The sequence below is a fragment of the Lepidochelys olivacea genome (genome assembly GCF_965140295.1).
Source record: "Lepidochelys olivacea isolate rLepOli2 genome assembly, chromosome: 1".
Lineage (NCBI taxonomy): Eukaryota > Metazoa > Chordata > Testudines > Cheloniidae > Lepidochelys > Lepidochelys olivacea.
Window position 1 is genome coordinate 85,050,981 of NC_140411.1, and position 18,549 is coordinate 85,069,529.

An 18,549-nucleotide genomic window follows, 5' to 3' on the forward strand; every position below is an offset into this window, starting at 1 on the left:
TGTAACTGCAACCCTCTTTGATTCAGGTCCCAGGAGTCATCCGGAAGTATCCCACAATTTCATGGGACAACTTCCTTACTCCTCTCTATCCCAACAATCTTCAATTCACTTGATTGAAAATGGAAACCATGCCCCCACCTTTGCTAAGAGCATCAGCTCAGGTCATAGTTAACCTGTTCTCTTCTGATCACTGATCTGCATGCCCACTATCAGAGAACCTCCTGGGTTTGCAATGGAGAGCGAACTGATCAAGACTTTTGCAAAATGAGCTGCTTCCTGGTAACCTGCAGGACGGGCAGGAAAATTTTTCCACAGTGCACCAGGTTCATAGGGCTAGAGCAGCCACATATCGGGGGCGGGTGCTAGGGACTCTGGGATATGGTAACTCTGACTCGGGTCTGCGCACTACAGTGTGAATGCCAGAGCCCTAGGTTCAAGCATGGGTCAGAGAATTCTTAACCTAGGGTTAAAATACAATGTAGATGCTCAAGCCCAGGATTCCCTAACACAGGGCAGCTAACTCTAGTTCCCCTAACTTTGAGCTTATGTTGCAGTGTAGACATACCCTTAGATGCATATGTGTAGGCCTCATTGGAGTCAGTGGGTGCTGTGTGTTTCCCATTTATGTTGTGAGGGCTCATGTGATCCCACTGACCTAATAAAAGACTTGATCCTGAGTGGAAAAGCATCCATGACACCCGTTGAAGTCCACAGAAACAGCAGTTGCTCAGGATTGCTTTCAGAAAGCAAGCTTGGAGCAGAATAGGATGGCAAGTCTGGAGTAGGCAGCCTCTACTATTAAAAAATTGTCATGTAATATTATGATGGATGTAACTTACTGTTTTTTTTTCTAGATTTGCTGTATATGTGAATATACAAGAGAAGAATAGGATATTATGGCTTAGGGATGAAGGAACTGAGGCTTTTTTGTTTTCCCATCAATATTTAAGCATTTATATGGATAGAGATAATTACCTTTTTGGGGGGATTGTGAATTGGTAGGCCATTCTGGGTAAATACAGAATAGATAAGAAGAGCCTTCCAGAAATAAAGAAGAAGGCGATACTTGAAATAGTGCCACTGATAACATGCTGTGACTCTGGAGTTGTTACAGGACTCGGTGGTTCATAGAACTCTGCTTTATCCTATGCTTTTAGATTCATTTACTGACTGGATGCAATGTTTACACATTGGATGTAATGGAATGTTTTCCATATTTTTGTTCCGTTGCATATGTTGAGACAGGCACGAGAAATACATCTCCTCCCCATCTAAATGGTAGACAATAGTAGATTATTTTAATTTGGCTGAGCCAGCACAGACTACCACATGTGGTTTTCAAAACATTTTGTTTTTAGCTTTGTACAGCTTTAAGGCCTGATCAAAAGCTCTTTGACATTTATGAGCATCTTTCAGTTAACTTTGTTCTTTGGACCAGAGCTTCAATGCCTTGCTTTCTTTGCTGAATATATTAAATATACTGGTCAAAATTTTCAGACTTGGCTGTCTGCAGTTAGGCACCTAAATTCATAAAGTACATATGTAAGTACATGGCCTGATTTTAAAAGTTGCAGAGCACTCTCAGTTCCCATTGCTAACCTTTCAGACATAGTGGAAAACCCATCACTTCCAGGCTCTTAGGGAGGAGAAGGCCTGATGGTTGGCAGGGTTTGTTTTGTGAATTATGCTTTTACTTTGTGATTATATTTGCTTGTGGGTTAGATTTTTATATATGCCCTAATGGGAGGTGGGCAGGTCTTTATATTACCACAGAAAACTTGGTTAGCTGAGAGTTAAAAATGCTAGATTGCATATTCCACCAACACAAACTATGAAAAGCAAGAAAATAAGCAGTTGTCATTCAACACCTCATCTCCACTCCTCTCATAAGTTCTTCTCTTCAGCCTCAGCTACCTCCCTTCCACCTCCTACAGCTCAGATATCTCTTCCCTCATCCTGAACAACCAGTGGGCAGCCTTAATTCCAAACATATTTATTGGATACGTGATGTTGAGTTCTGGTGATTTTCAGGTTGGTGTAGCTTTCATAAATCAGATTGTATGTAGTTCTGAATGTGGTTTCTGTACTGATGTGTGCAAGGAAGTGAGGTCTTGTGTCAGATTGTAAACAATGTCTAAAGTATACGGCTTTCTGTAATGCTTAGGAAAAGTTATGAGACTGAGTGATCTATGTTACCGATTGTTCTAAATTTAGCAATAGTTTTTATGCAGACATCAGTTAATTGAAATCTGCATGTGTGTGCATATTATATTTATGGCTGGAATTAAGATTACATGTTGGTGGTTCAGGAGGAGAGTGTAGGTATGCAGGCTGTGTGTGGTGGAAGGAAGGTAGTGGATATTGGGAAGGGGTAAATGGGATGTTAAATTACTTAAATGCTTGCTTCCTTTCTTTTTAAGGTATGTACATGTGTATATCTACACTATACTCTACTGACATAGCTATTTAGATATAGTTATGCTGGCATATCCCCGTAGTGTAGACACATCCCATATCAATGGAAGGGATTATTTGATCAGTGTAGAAACACCAGCTCCTTGAATGATGGTATTACATTGATAGAAGTATTTTTTTCCTTCTACCTAGCTGCATCTACAATGGGGATTATGTCAGACATGGATGTGGTTTTTCACGCCCTTGACAGATGTAGCTATGTTGACGTAACTTTTAAGTGTATACCAAGCAACAGTCAAGCTACTTGAACTTTAAATTAATAAAGTTTATGTGTGGGAATTTCATAGGTTTTTAAATTTATATTCCTCTGTGCCTCCTTGCCTGTTTCTCTGAATATATGCTTTCAAGAACAAATTATTTTGTTTTTAGTCTGGTAGAACAGCCATTGACCTCAGTAATGGCTTGCTTAGGGTTTGTATGGTTGGGTCAAATCTTAAATGTCAGGATCCAAGTTTTATTATTAGCATTTATCTACTAAGCACCTTTCAGTTTATACTACACACAGACCTGTGGGCAGGAGGAGAGTGTGGCAGGGAAGTGTTCCACCCTGATTCAGTTCACTTTAAAACTTGCATAGGCCACTCCTCAGGCACCTCCGTAGGCCTGTCTACACTTGGAAAATGTCATCATGAATGAGCATCCATGGGACTGTTCCACAGTGGGGCACAATGCAATCTCAGGTATTCAAGGTTTCAAATAATGCAGATGTTTTACACAGAATGGGAAGATACACTGCTTAGTTTTAAGTCAACACTTACCATTGGTACAATGTTGTTAAAACCATTCAGCCTAAATGAGATCCTGATCAAGACGGGGTTGCCTTCTTTTCTTGCTTATGTTACTCATAAGCCTTCATTTGTTAGGTCTTACTAGTTAGAACTTACTAGTCAAATTAGAAACATGAAACAATGCTAATATACATTGTTCAATCATTTTAAACTTTATATTAATTTCACTGATTTCAGTGTTACCCTATATTTCTTTTGTGAAGGACTTTGATGACATTTCATAGTATAAAATTGATTAGCCCAGGTACAAAGTATTCCTTGAAAGGCATATAATCAGCTGTTGTTTTCTGATTCCCGTAAGTGTTTAATGTAAATGAGAATAATTCTATATGAATCCATGGAATATTTAACTTTAGTGAGCACAGTTGAATTTTAAACAGTGGCAATAGCATATTAAACTTTTCTCTAAATCATTTCTTGGTTAAGAAAATTCCAAATTTCTTGCCCAATTAAAAGAACTATAAATAGGAAAATATGTTAATAAAAGTGGGACTGAATGTCTGAAGGGGATTGTTGTTAAGTCATATAGAGCCTTCCATTTCTAAGACACTGGTTTAATTTATTAATATTACCAACTTGGGGCTAAGCTAAGACAATATAATACAAAATAAAAATATATTTGGGTATTGATGCCTGAGGAATTCCGAATGTCTTAACAAAATTTAAATGCAAAAGATAATTAGCAAAAGGTAGCCTGCCCACAAAACATTTTGTAAAGTAGATAAAAAAAATTAACTGAATATTCCATATTTACGTTCCAAAACAAAACTGAAACAAGCACTCGTAAATAACCTCGCATACACAACAAGCAAAGTGCAAAATAAATAAAATCATTTTCTGTAGGTGCATGGAAGGATGCTGCAGATAAATGCGTTGTACATTGAGTGAAAGGACATTCATTGGAAAAGGCTGAAGGTAACAACTTAAAATGACTTCTTCCATCTAATGGTGACTGGCAATCTCTGTTGGCAGTTACATTTGTACTCACCTTAAGTCCTTTTATACTGTCAGAGTGGTAGAAAAGGGCTTTATTGTGAATGACAATAAGGCCCTATGTGTTTAATTTTAAAATAGCTTAATGATTTTCCTATTTAAATTTTCAAATTTAAGACAACTAGGAAGGTAACAACCACAGCATTTCAAATATCAGTATGGAATAAATCGAGCTCTGCCCCTGTAGCCTACGCTGGAGCATGCTCAATCACTTTGTGGGGAAGGTAAATGCAGTCTGGTAAGTTCTAGGATGAAGCATGTGCAATGAGGATTGAATCTTTGAAGATTTTAGCTTTTAAGCTCTATAGTCTCTACTGAGCACGTGCAACTTCTATTTTTGAGAGGCTTGAAAACTTGGCCAAATTTGGGTGAATTTTCACAGGACAGCAAAAGTCACATACCTAATACAAAGGTCATCCCTGTCCCCACATTTCAAGTTCCTGCCCCAAGGAATGAGGGTGTTGAGATTCTCAAGTAAAAGGTCACCAGAATTTTTTAATATTGCAGAACAACATTTTTTTCTATCCTCATTCTCAGAAATAGATGAACCCTATTGGCTGAAATGTTCTAAAAAGGCATACCCTGAGGCAGATACCTGGAATGGAAAATTTTAGTTCAAACAAGTTACGTTTGGCAAAGTTATAAGCAACTGAAAACATAATTTTGTAATAGGAAGCGTTGGGCAACCTTAATAGGCTACCAGCCCCACCTGTAATAAGACCAATTCTAAACGACCTGTCAAACCCCACATTGAATGCTATTTTTTTAAATGAATGATGTCCTGACACACACAAAGGCCAGAAATAACTTAAACATATTTTTCTTACTGATTTAATATACATTTCTGACTTACGACATAGTGACGTAAGGAGGACGAAGTGGATTAATAACAAAATATGAATGTGATCTGTAGTACTTGTCTGTGCGGGATAAAAAGAACGGAGGGCATTGGCAAAGTGTGTAGTGCATCTGCTGCTCTAGGAATTTTTTTGGGGGGTATGTTGTGGCCTGTGTTTTACAGGAGCTCAGACTGGATGATCACAGGGGTCTGTTCTAGCCTTGGAATCTATGAATCTTGTGTTTGAGTCATCAAAATCTCAGTCTGCTTTCTTCAGACACACACCCTAACTGTTTTATTCTAAAAAAACACTTACATGATCAGATGGTAAACATGAGTCCTGGACACACTAACATAATTCATGAATCTGTCAGTCACCGAAAATGGTGAGTTTTTTTCGTGTAACTCTTATTGCCAAGACAAGGAAGGCTTCATTTCCCATCCTTTCTCCTCTGTTTTTATTTTCCTTCTCTTCAAAATACACCTCCTTGTCATGATAGTCATTGTGGTCTTTTAATATCTAATCAAATAAAATTAGTTAATGTGAAAATCTTGTTAAAACAAAGTTGTCTTCCCCTATTCACAAGTGTAACTGAGTAGTTTCATAGCTTCCCTTACTGTGTGTGTGTGTGTTTAAAATAATGCTTTGAATAGTGTCTTTCATGCAAACTTCTGTGCAGCCTGAAATGCTTTACAGAGTTAAATAATACATATTTACCCAGGGAGAGAGAGAGAAAGCAGAAAAGACATCAGACAAAAAAAGGGAGGTGAGACTGTGGAGAGAACAACATTGTATAATGGACTTGCATAATATGGCTTTCGGTTGTAAGTTACTCAGTGTTATATAGAAGTTAAACAATATTGGACCTGGTCAGTACTTAAATAGGAGACTTCCAGATAAAATCTGTAAGACATATGCAACCCTCCACAGAAACTGTGGGATATAGTAATGTAAGATAATGCTTGAAATCAATTGGAGCTTACAAGTGATGACACAGTAGAGCTCTTGGATTTTCAATGCTGGGTTCCTAAAATTAGACTCCTGAATCCTTTATTTAGCCCAGTGGAAGTGCATACCCCACTTCATAGAAAGTTATAGTAGATGCCACTGCTGTGTGCACATCTTCAGTGTTCCTGGAGGTATTGTACATACCTACGTACAGGAGATGCCAAATCTGCTGTTGGAGTAGCATACTTCTGCATTTCTCCTATCATGTGGCTTAAAGCAACAATCTAGCCCAGGGTTAGATTGCACCACGACCCCCTTCTCACAACAAAAATTACTATAGGACCCTAGGAGGGGGGACCGATGTCTGAGCCTGCCCAAGCCCCACCACCCCAGGGGTGGAGGGGCAAAGCCAAAGCCCCACCTTCCCAGGCCAGGGGGCCTGTAACCTGAGCCCTGCCTCCCAGGGCTGAAGCTCTCATGCTTGGGGTTTAGCTTTGGCCCCGGACCCCAGCAAGTCTAAGCCAGCCCTGGCAACCTCATTAAAACGGGGTCATGATCCACTTTGGGGTCCCAACCCACAGTTTGAGAACCACTGATCTAGCCCTTGCTATGTTAACAGCCTTTACTGCTAAAGTATAAAGAGACAGTGTATGACTTTTTGTTCAGGGCTTTAATATTATCAACATGTATTTTCATTTACGTTGAAGACTTGTTATATTTATAGCATTCAGACCTAATTAGTAATAAGATCAGGAAAAATGCTGAATCATAAGACTGACTTTTGGAAGTAGTGGGCTTTACTGTGGGTTCCCTGGAAGTTCATACAGTAGCTTTGGTGTTGTCCTAGAGCCCAATAAAAACTACTTCATTTTTTTGGTCCTTTTTAAAAACTGTCTTATAGGGAAAATATTTATATTAGCACTTTTCTTCCCATCAACATATAACAGCTGCATTAAAAATATTTCATTGAATATTTGTTGTCCTAGACATTCAAAATTAAGAATAAAATAAAAATCATGTCTGTCAGGGTAAGGAACCACATTAAAGGAAGATGTGTAACTAGAAGCATTCTATGCTTCTGATCCTTTCATACTCTGTTACTGGTAAACGGCTTTTTTAAAAAAGTAAAAGAAGCATTACCCAACTGGCAGCGTGGAGTCACAGGAGTACAGCAGATGGAGAGGATCCAGTTCAGGGAAGCAATGACTGATAGTGTGGTGCCTGCCAGGAGTCAGGATCTGAGATGTTATGGAAAAGTTGCTGAGGCTTATCCATCCCTCTGACCACTACCCCATGCTGCTCATCCATGTGGGCACCAGTGATACTGCCAGGGATGACTCTGGACAGATCAGCAATGGTGGCAGGGCTCTGGGAGCTAGGGGGAAGCAGTCAGGGGCACAGATGGTGGTCTCATCCATCCTCCTGGTTGAGGGTAAAGGCCCAGGAAAGCGCATGCACATCTTGGAGATGAATGCATGGCTTCAAAAGATGGTGTCAATAGGAGGGCTTTAGCTTCTGCAACCATGGGATGCTGCTCTGGAAAAGATTACTGCTGGGAAAAGATGAGGGTCTACCCGACCAAGAAGGGGAAGAGCATGTTCACACACTGATTCACCAACCTAGAGTGAAGGACTTTACACTAGGTTCAAATGTGGCAGGTGACAAAAGCTTACAGGTAGGTATAAAAAAAGTTGACATTATCAAAGGGCTAAATAGTGAGGGGGGGGCATTACAATTGGGTTATAAGAGCAATGATGGGGATTACCGTTGGGGAATATTCTCAACATTTTAGATGTACACAAATGCAAGGAGTATGGGGAATTAACAGGAAGAACTGGAAGTCTTAGTACACAAGCTAAATCATGACTTAATTGGTATCACAGAGACTTGGAGGGATAAATCTCACGAGAGGAATATTGGTATAGAGGAGTATAGCTTGTTCATGAGAACAGGGAAAGGAAAAAGTGAGGAGATATTGATGGTATATCAAGGCTATATATGCTTGTTCTGAGGTCTAGCAGGAGGTGAGGCAGACCAGTTGAAAGTCTCTGGGTGAAGATAAAGGAAAAAAACGGGTGATGAGATGGTAGTGGTCTATTATACACAACAAAATCAGGAGGTGGTAGAACAAATTTCTTTCACAAATAAAAAATACCTAGCACACAAGGTCTGGTTAGGGACCATAACCACCCAGACATCTGTTTGGAAAAGTATTATGGTAAAACACAAAATGTTCAATAAGTTCTTGGAATATATCGGGGATGTCTTCTTGTTTCAGAAGCTGGAGGAAGTACCCAAGCAGACAGCCATTTGAGACTTGATTCAGACTAACTGTGATGAATTGATTGCAAATCTAAAGGTTAAAGGCAATTTGGATGAAAGTGATCATGAAATGATAGATTTCATGATTCAGAGGAAAGGAAGGCCTTGGAGAGAGGCAGAATAAGGACAATGGACTTAAAAAAAGCAGTCTTTAACAGCCTCAGAAATGATAGGTAGGGTCCCCAAGAAGAAAAATTAAGGAATAAAGTAGACACAACAGCAAACTATCCGGATGTGAAGGAATAATAGGTATAATGGTAAGAAGCCAATAGTTGCATCAGGAACATTTTAATGATGTGAGAATCAAAAAGAAATCTACAAAAAGTGAAAACATGGACAAATTGCTAAGGAGGAGCACAAAAGAATAATGCAAGCACATGGGGAGAAAATCAGAAAGGCTAAGGCACACCAGCAAGAATCATAAGAGGCAAAAATAAGAGTTTCTATAAATTAGGAGCAAGAGAAAGATGAAGGAAAGTGTAGTTCCTTACTTAGCGAGGCAGGCGTGCAAAGAATGAACGACACCAAGAAAACTGAGGTGTTTAATGCCTATTTTGCTTCATTCTTTTACTAAAAGGGTTAATTGTGACCAGGTGCTTAACACAATCAATATTAACATCAAGGGGGAAGGAATGCAAGCCAAAACAGGAAAATAAAAGTTTAAGGATAGATAAGTTAACTGTGTTCAAGTTGGCAGGGCCTGATGAAATTTGTTCTTGGGTATTTATTTAAGGAACTAACTGAAGCATTCTCAGAACTGTTAGGAGTTATTTTCAAAAACTTACAGAGGACAGGTGAGGTCCCAGAAGACTGGAGAAGGACAAACATAGTACCTATCTTTAAAAGGGGGAACAAAGAGGACACAGAGAATTGTAGAACAGTTAGCCAAACTTTGATAACTGGAAAGATACTGGAATAAATTACAGTTTGTAAATACCTAGAGGATAATATGTTTTTAAGTAATACCCAGCATGAATTTGTCTAGAAGAAATCATTAAATATCCATGGTAAATAGGCCCAATGGCCTGTGATGGGATATTAGATGGGGTGGGATCTGAGTTACCCAGGAAAGAATTTTCTGTAGTATCTGGCTGGCGAATCTTGCCCATATGCTTAGGGTTTAGCTGATTACCATATTTGGGGTCGGGAAGGAATTTTCCTCCAGGGCAGATTGGAAGAGGCCCTGGAGGTTTTTCACCTTCCTCTGTAGCATGGGGCATGGGTCACTTGCTGGAGGATTCTCTGCTCCTTGAAGTCTTTAAACCACGATTTGAGGACTTCAGTAGCTCAGACATAGGGGTGAGGTTTTTCGCAGGAGTGGGTGGGTGAAATTCTGTGGCCTGCGTTGTGCAGGAGGTCAGACTAGATGATCATAATGGTCCCTTCTGACCTAGTATCTATGAATCTATGTCAAACCAACCTAATTTCCTTCTTTGGTAGGGTTACTAGCCTAGTGGATGGAGCGGGGGAGGAGCTGTAGGTGTCATATCTTGAATTTAGTAGGCAGTGTTGTAGCTGTGTCGGTCCCAAGATATTAGAGAGACAAGATGGGTGAGTTAATATCTTTTATTGGACCAGCTTGTGTTGGTGAGAGAGACAAGCTTTCAAGATTACACAGAGCTCTTCTTCAGGTCTGGGAAACATACTCAGTGTGTCACAGCTAAATACAAGATGGAACAGATTGTTTAGCATAAGCAGTTAACGCACATATCAAGGGGCCATTCAAGGTAATGTGGCCCCTTAACCTTGAACGGTTCCTTAAAATATGTATTAAGGGGCCACATCACCTTGAATGGCCCCTTGATATGTGCGTTAACTGCTTATGCTAAACAATGTGTTCCATCTTGTATTTAGCTGTGACACACTGAGTATGTTTCCCAGACCTGAAGAACAGCTCTGTGTAAACTCGAAAGCTTATCTCTCTCACTAACACAAGTTGGTCCAATAAATGATATCTCACACAACTTGTCTCTTTGATTTTTAGTGAGGCTTTGGACACAGTCCCACCTGCCACTCTCATAGGCAAACTAGGGAAATGTGGTCTAGATGAAATTAGTGTAATGTGCACAATTGGTTGAAAAATTGGTTACTACTTTTTAAGTACAATGGTTCGCTGTCAAACTGGGATCATGTTTCTAGTGGGGTCCTGCAGGGGTCAGTTCTGGTACTAGTCAATATATTCATTAATTACTTGGATAATAGAGTGAAAAGTATGCTTATGCCATTTGTGGATGACACCAAGCTAGTCAGGGTTGCAAACACTTTGGAGGACAGGATTAGAATTCAAAATGATCTTGACAAATTGGAGAATTGTTCTGAAATCAACAAGGTGAAATTCAATTAAGACAAGTGCAAAGTACTGCACTTAGGAAGGAAAAATTAAATGCACAGCTATTAAATGGGAAATAAAAGACTAGGTGATACAACTGCTGAAAAGGATCTGGGGGTTATAATGGATCAGAAATTGAATGAGTCAAAACTATAATGCAATTGCAAAAAAAGCTAATATCATTCTGGGGTGTATTATTTGGTGTCATATGTAAGACCTAGAAGAGAATTGTCCTGCTTTACTTGGCACCAGTGAGGTCTCAGATGGAGTACTGTGTTCAATTCTGGGTGCCACACTTTCAGCTGTGGATAGATTGGAGAGAGTGCAGAGGAGAACAATAAAAATGACAAAAGGTTTACAAAATCTAACTTATGAGGACAGGTTAAAAAAACTGGCCTTGAGGTTTAGTCTTGAGAGGGGACGTGTTAAATCTTCAAATATGTTAAGGGCTGTTATAAAAAGAAATGTGATCAGTTGTTCTCCATGCCCACTTGAGGTAGGAAAAGAAGTAATGGACTTACTCTGCAGCAAGGGAGATTTAGGTTAGATATTAAGAATAACTTTCTAACTATAAGGGTAAATAAGCTCTGGAATAGGCTTCTGAAGGAGTTTGCAGAATACCCATCTTGGAGATTTTTAAGAACAGGTTGGACTAACACCAGTCATGGATGGTTTAGTTTACTGGGGGCTGGACTAGGTGACCTCTTAAGGTCCCTTCCAGTTCTACATTTCTGTGATTCTATGGGAAGGAGAACAAACATACATCTGAGTGGAAAGACAGAAGTGGTCTGACAAAACATAATAAAAAGATTTGTCCTGAAACCATATAATAAGCTTGGCCCAGTTTTTCTCAAATCCCTACATCTCCAGCGGCCCACAGGGTGCTCAAATGTTTTGAGAACCAAGGATTGAGAGGGGAAGTAGTCATGAAAGGTCCTGATTTTTGCGCCTGAGATTTTTTGTGGAATGAAGATCATGTCTGTTGTCCTGCGGGATGGTCTCAAACCACACTGAGATTCTGGCAGTATTTCCTCAGCAAGGGGAAGTAATCAGTTTGAGAGGATATGTGCAAGAATTTTCCCTGCTGTAGATAGCAAGGCAATGCCTCAATAGTTTCCACACGCCGACTTATCTCCTTTCTTAAAGATTGTAACAACGTTAGCGTTTCTCAAGTCTTTTTGGAATCTTCTTATTGTTCCAGATATGAAGAAAAAGTGCGTGGAGCTTCCCTACCAGTTCTTCACCTCCAAATGTGTAGACTTCAGCTGGTGTGCCATCTGGCCCTGCAGTCTTGTTGTTCTTAGTTTGCATAATGGCTTGTGTTACTATTCGAGGGTGGGAGGGTCAGCAAGAGATTCTCTTTCATTGTCATTGAGATATTGATTCAATAGTGGCATCAGAGACAGTTGACTTATGGTTCAGGAGTAACTCGAAAAGCTCCTTCCATCTGGCTTTTATGGCTTTGCTGTCCTTAAAATACGTTGGTCCGTTTTGGACTTGGAGTGGTGTGGGTCCATGGGAGCATGGGCTGTAAATGGCCCTTGTTGCCTGAAAGATACTCCTTATGTCATATTTGTCAGCATAAAGTTCAATCTCCTTGGCCTTTTCTCTCCACCACTTATTTCTGATGCCACGGATTTTCCTTTGGGCTTCAGCTTTGAGTTGCTTGTATGACTTTCTTCACAAATCGCCATCGAGGGCCAGACTTTGGAGACAGTTGAGCACTTTTGCTACCTTTCTCAAAATGCAAAAATTGCCAGTGAGATCCAGCACAGGATCCAGTGTGCAAGTGCTTCCTTTGGGAAATTGCTCTGACGCATTTTCACGGACCGTGAGCTACGGCAGGACAGCAAGATCCAGGTCTATAAGACTATTGTTGTTCCTACACTCCTCTGTGGATGCGAAACCTGGGTGACCTATCGACAGCACCTCAAGAGTTTGGAGAGGTACCACCAACAATGCGTCCGGAAGATCCTTCACCGCAAGTGGCAAGATCACTGCACTAATGCCAGTATCTTCACTGAAGTCAATGTCACCAGTATTGAAGCAGTGATCCTCAAGCATCAACTTCGCTGGGCTGGACATTGTGTGCAGATGCCAGACTCTCACCTCCCAAAACAAATTCTCTGCTCTCAGCTCACCTCTGGTCAGAGATCCCACAATAGTCAGAGGAAACACTACGAAGAGACACTGAAAGCATATCTTAAGAAAACTGAGTGGACATCACAAGCTGGGAAGAGCAAGCCACCAACTGATGCCAATGGCTCCATATCAGGCAGTGGCTCACTTCGAGGAGAAGCACCTTGCCCTCGAAGCTGAAAACTTTCTCCCAGCAGGCTGCTGGCCTACCACAAAATGTCTGTACCTACTGCGGGTGGATCTGCAGTTCCAGGATCAGATTCCTGAGTCCTCTCAGGACCCATATGTAAATCCGTGGTAGAGATCATCCTCTAATTCAGGGATCGCCAATCATCAATCAGTCCATTATAGGACATTTGTCTTAAATCTGCTGATGGGTGAACCCTGGGTGTTCTTTTTCTTTTTTTCTTTTTTCTCTTTGCTAAAGCCAAGCTTAAAAGGGACACAGTGGTGTGTATGGGAGGGGATGCACATCCTTTCTTCTAATTGGTAGGTGTGGGATCTTTGTCCAATGGATCCTCCCTCCACTTCCTATTTCAGGTCTGTGATTGGGTTGTTTACACCAGTTTGTGTCTTTCCACCCTTGCTGACCAATAGCTGGAATCTGCCTGGTGGCTGGGATGTCCAGTAGGTACTGCACAATATCATGAATACATCAGTGGAGGAGTCTCGGAGACTAAACAGGTGGAGTAGGCAAGGAAGCATTACAGTTCTCTGGATTCATGTTAAATTTAAACCAATATAGATTGACCCAATGCCAATCAATCCAACACATTCAGTAAAAGTGTAAAAGAGCTGTTACTAATAACATGCCTACACCATGCAGTTCTGAAAACATAAATTGGTGCCTTGTTACTTTGCTTCCAATTCTGACATTTATTGTTAAATTATGTTGATTCCTGCAAAAGACATCACGATTTCTCTCATTAAAGGAGAAAAAAACCCAACCTTCTTGTTCCTTTCCAGATTGTTCCCATTTACTGAAAATAAGCATGAGTTCCTGCCTTGAAGCACTATCTGCAAACTGCAGTCAGATGTAAAAGAAGCCCTAATCAGGCCTGGGAACCAGGACCTTAATTAGTCTGCTTGGAAAACAGAGCAGAAGAGCAAATGAAAATTATTAACCATCACTCATGATTCCTGTTTCTAATTTTAAAGAGGAAATCATGCATTAATCAAACCCTAGCCTTAAGCTCAGAGGCACGTTTTAGAAATATCCTGAAACAACAAGAGGAAATCTTTGCTGTGTTTAGAGAAAACAACTCCTGATCAGTCAGTATGTGTAGCACAAAATATTTTGACATGAAATAAGCTATGTTGCAGTATACTTAGCTTTAGCTGGGTCCAAGAAAAACAAAACCAGTACCAGTTGAAATGAAGGCACATGACAAAATCAACATTAAGCCTGGATTTTGTTACAGGAAAACAGAAATGTACAGTATGTTGTTTTCAGAGGATAAGTGAAAGATATAGAAGGATAAATGTAACAGGAACAGTGTGATAATGTAATATATTACTGTTCGCTTTAGACACAGCAAGGAAACTTTTTAGTGTGTAGAAAAACATTTTAATGAGAATTTTTTCTGATAATCTAGTTTAACAAATAGGAACACAACCTCCATGTGTTAACTGGAGATGATTTGAGATCATGTGATAAGATTTATTAGAGCTGCATTAAATGGTTTCTGTTACATGTGGACTGTAAAAATAATCTTCCATTTTTTGGCAAAGTAGTATGGACTTTCTGGCTATAATTCAGGTAAACAAATATTCTCTATGTGGAGTCATATTGAAAAATATTTTTTTTATTGTGTTGGAATAAAGAAGTCTGTGTATCTAGGACTCCTCAGAATAAGGGAAAAAAGGGGGCCTTGCCCCATCATAAATTCACCCGCTATTTTGGAAACTACCACACCACAGTAAATGCTGTGGGCTTGATTCTTAAATATAGGTATTTAAGCTTCACCTTTTTAATCAAAAATACTATGTACAGCATCTAGGTTTATCATGAAAGTCTCCTATCCAAATATTGACCAGAACGTAATCTGTTTAGCTTCTAAAAACTACTAGATGCATAACATGAAATCCTACAACTGCAGATATCAAGACATAAGATTTGCCTCTATTACTATAGTGACTGCAATTATTTTTTGTATATCTGAATGAAAATTATGGAAATAAAGGAAAAACAGGGATTTCTCATCAGTCACTATATATTAGAGGTTCCTTAATATAATTAAACATTTATATTAATGTTTAGTGATTAAACCATTAGCTGTGAAAGGCAGTGTGGTGTAGAAGAATTAGGAATTAGCACAGAGCTGGGAGTCAGGAAGGCCTGAATTTTAGTAATGGCTTTGCCACTAACTTTCTGTCTATCCCTGGTCAAATCTCCGTATCTTTTAGCCCCATCTGTAAAATGAGGATAATTGTCTGAATGAAGCAAAGCCTTACATTCAACTTGAAGACATTTTATCTGTGCAGAATAATGGCGAATTGGGCCCTCTGGCTTTAACTGAGGGCTCTGGATTTCTTCCACTGCCTTGACTGAAAGGACACAGTTCTTCCACCCTTTTTGAGTTGGATCCATTGGGTGAAATCCTGGCCCCATTGAAGTCAATTGCAAAACTCCCTTTGAATTCAATACAGCCATTTATTCCTCCACTGAAATCAGTTACTACTCAGTGGCAGTAAGAATGGCAGATTTGGACCCAAAGGGCTATTCTTTCTCTCATTCACCTACACAGAAGTTGTAGAGTTGGCATGAGTCATTGCCCCTCACTGGAACTGAATTCAGCCTGAGAACATAAGAACAGCTTTACTGGGTTACACCAATAGCCCATCTAGCCCAGTATCCTGTCTGTGACAGTGCCCAGTGCCAGGTGCTTCTGCGGGAACAAACAGAACAGGGGAATTTTGAGTGATCCTTCACCTGTTGCCCAGTTCCAGCTTCTGACAGTTCGAGTTTCAGGGACACCTGAAGCATGGGGTTGCATCCCTGGCCATTTTGGCTAATAGCCATTGATGGACCTGTCCTCCATGAACTTATCTAATTCTTTTTTTTTAACACAGTTTTACTTTAGGCCTTTGCAGCATCACCTCTCAAAGAGTTCCACAGCTCAATTGTTTATGTGAAGAAGTATTTCCTTTTGTTTGTTTTAAATTTGCTGCCTATTAATTTTATTGAGTGACTCACTACTTCTTGTGTTCTGTGAAGGGGTAAATAAACAGCTTCCTTATTCACTTTCTCCATATCATTCATGATTTTACTTGACCTCTATAATAGTCCGCCTTTGTTGTCCCTTTTCTAAGATGAACAGTCCCAGTCTTTTTAATCTCTCCTTGTACGGAATCTGTTCCATACCACTAATCATTTTTGTTGCCCTTCTCTGCACCTTTTCAAACTCTAATGTATCTCTTTTTGAGATGAGGTGACCAGATCTACATGCAGTATTCAAGGTGTAGGCGTACCATGGATTTATATAGCAGCATTCTGATATTTTCTGTGTTATCTATCACTTTCCTAATGGTTCCTAACATTGTTAGCTTTCTTAACTACCGCTGCATGTTGAACAGATGTCTTTAGAGAACTATCCACAATGACTCCATCATTTTGTATGTATATTTGGGATTATGTTTTCCAATATGCATTATTTTTCATTTATCGATATTGAATTTCATCTGCCATTTTGTTGCCCAGTCATCCAGTTTTGTGAGATCCCTTTGTAAGTCTTAGCAGTCTGCTTTCAACTTAACTAGCTTGAGTAATTTTGTATCAACTATAAATTTTGCCACTTCAGTGTTCATTCCCATTTGCCAGATCATTAATGAATATGTTGATCAGCGCAGGTCCCATTACAGAACCTTGTGGGATGCTATTTACTCTCTCCATTGTGTAAACTGGCCATTGATTCCTACCCTTTGTTTCCTATCCTTTAACCAGTAATTATCCAGGAGAGGACTTGCTCTCTTATCCCACGCCTGCTAGTTTGCTTAAGAGCCTTTGGTGTGGGTCCTTGTCAAAGGCTTTCTGAAAGTCCAAGTACACTATATCCTCTGCATCACCCATATCTACATTCTTGTTGACACATTCAAAGAATTCTAATAGATTGAGAACAATTTCCATTTACAAAAGCCATATTGACTGTCCCCCAACTCACTGAGTACCTCTATATGTCTGATTTTTGTGCTTTACTATAATTTCAATCAATTTGCCTAGTACTGAAGTTAGGCTTATCAACCCGTAATAGACAGAAGTGCGTCTGGAGCCATTTTAAAAAATACTCTACCCTCCGGTCCTCTAGTGCAGAGGCTGATTTAAGTGATAGGTCACATAGCATGGTCAGTCATTCTGCAATTTCATATTTGAGCTCTGGCAGAACTTTTTGGTGACTACCATCTGGTCCTAGTGATTTATTACTTTTAATTTATGAATTTGTTCCAAAGTCTCCTCAACTAACACCTCAATCTGGGACAGTTCCTCAGGCTTGGTATGGGAATCTCCCTTCCATCATCTTCAATGAAGACCAATGCAAAGAATTCATTTAGCTTCTTTGCAACAGCCTTATCTTCCTTACATGGTCCTTTAGCACCTTATCTTCCTTGAGTGGTCCAGGAGCCCCACTGACTGTTTGGCAGGCTTCTTACTTCTGGTGTACTTTTAAAAAAAAATATTCTCTCAGTGTTGGTGTCCTTAGCTATTTGTTCTTCAAATTCTTTCTTGGTCTGCCTTATTATACTTTTACATGTGACTTGTCAGAGTTTATGCTCCTTTCTATTTTCTTCCAACTTTTAAAGGATGCCTTTTTGCTTCTCATCACCTCTTTTACTCTGTTCAGCCATGGTGGAATTTTTAATACCAGTGGTTCAATCACTTTCTCCCATACTGCCTGAGGTCGGCACCTTGCCATCATTTACCATTCTCTGTACTTATTTGAGAAAGCTACATGTGGCTGGTTGATTTTGCAATGACTGCTTGTTCTTCACTGATTTTGTGTGTGTGTGTGGGGGGGTGTTTTAACAGACATCATGATCAGCTTTCTGCCTATGTTTTGAATTTTATTACTTTACTTAATTCCTTTGATATGTAAAAACCAATGGGTTTTTACAACTGCTTATTCTGCTGAGATTTGGGTTGTTCTCGTGCTCATACAATGGTGCTCCGAGTCTTTTTCCAAGTTAGTCTCCTACTATGGGGCCTTCTCCTCTCCTCTTCTCTCTTCTCATCCTGTGCCTGTAGCTGTGCATTAGAACAGTGGTGCTATCAACACAGAAAATCTAGGACTGGAAATTAGTTTGTCACTATCCATTCCATATTTATGTACCAATATTAACAACTTAGTTGAAATCCAGATTTGATTTTGTTTCGGGTGTGTTCCAATGTCATTTGACTTTTCTTGAATGAAGTTATTTTTGATCAAACTGCTTTGAATTACATATTCATGTGCCTTGATGGTGTGTCAGAAAGTTTTTTCTTCCTTTTTACATCCCAACATGGCTGCTACTCTGAAACCTGTACATCCCCTTTGCCTCCAACATCCAGTTTACACATAATACTGTTGGTGGTGGGTTTTTTTGGAAGCAAACACAATGGGTTAAGTGCTTTCCAAACATAAAAAAATGTACAGTTCCTTGGCTATTTTAATAGTGTCCTTGAAGGTTTAGCTCAATCTATATCCTTTTATTTGCAATCTGTCCACGAACATGTGGCCTGTTT

At 39.7% G+C, this 18,549-nt stretch overlaps 1 protein-coding gene across 11 annotated transcripts in view; it reads left to right on the forward strand.

Annotated features, from left to right (window-relative positions):
• The window catches only part of LOC311514966 (uncharacterized protein), a 414,125-nt gene that overhangs the window by 42,765 nt on the left and 352,811 nt on the right, over nt 1–18,549 (forward strand). The window contains exon 5 of one of the 11 annotated variants that reach the window (XR_014710007.1): nt 4,107–4,178. The exons of the other annotated variants lie outside the window; for them this stretch is intronic. The gene's annotated coding sequence lies outside the window, so the exon portion shown is untranslated. The remainder of the gene's footprint in view (nt 1–4,106; nt 4,179–18,549) is intronic. 11 annotated transcript variants of the gene reach the window in all.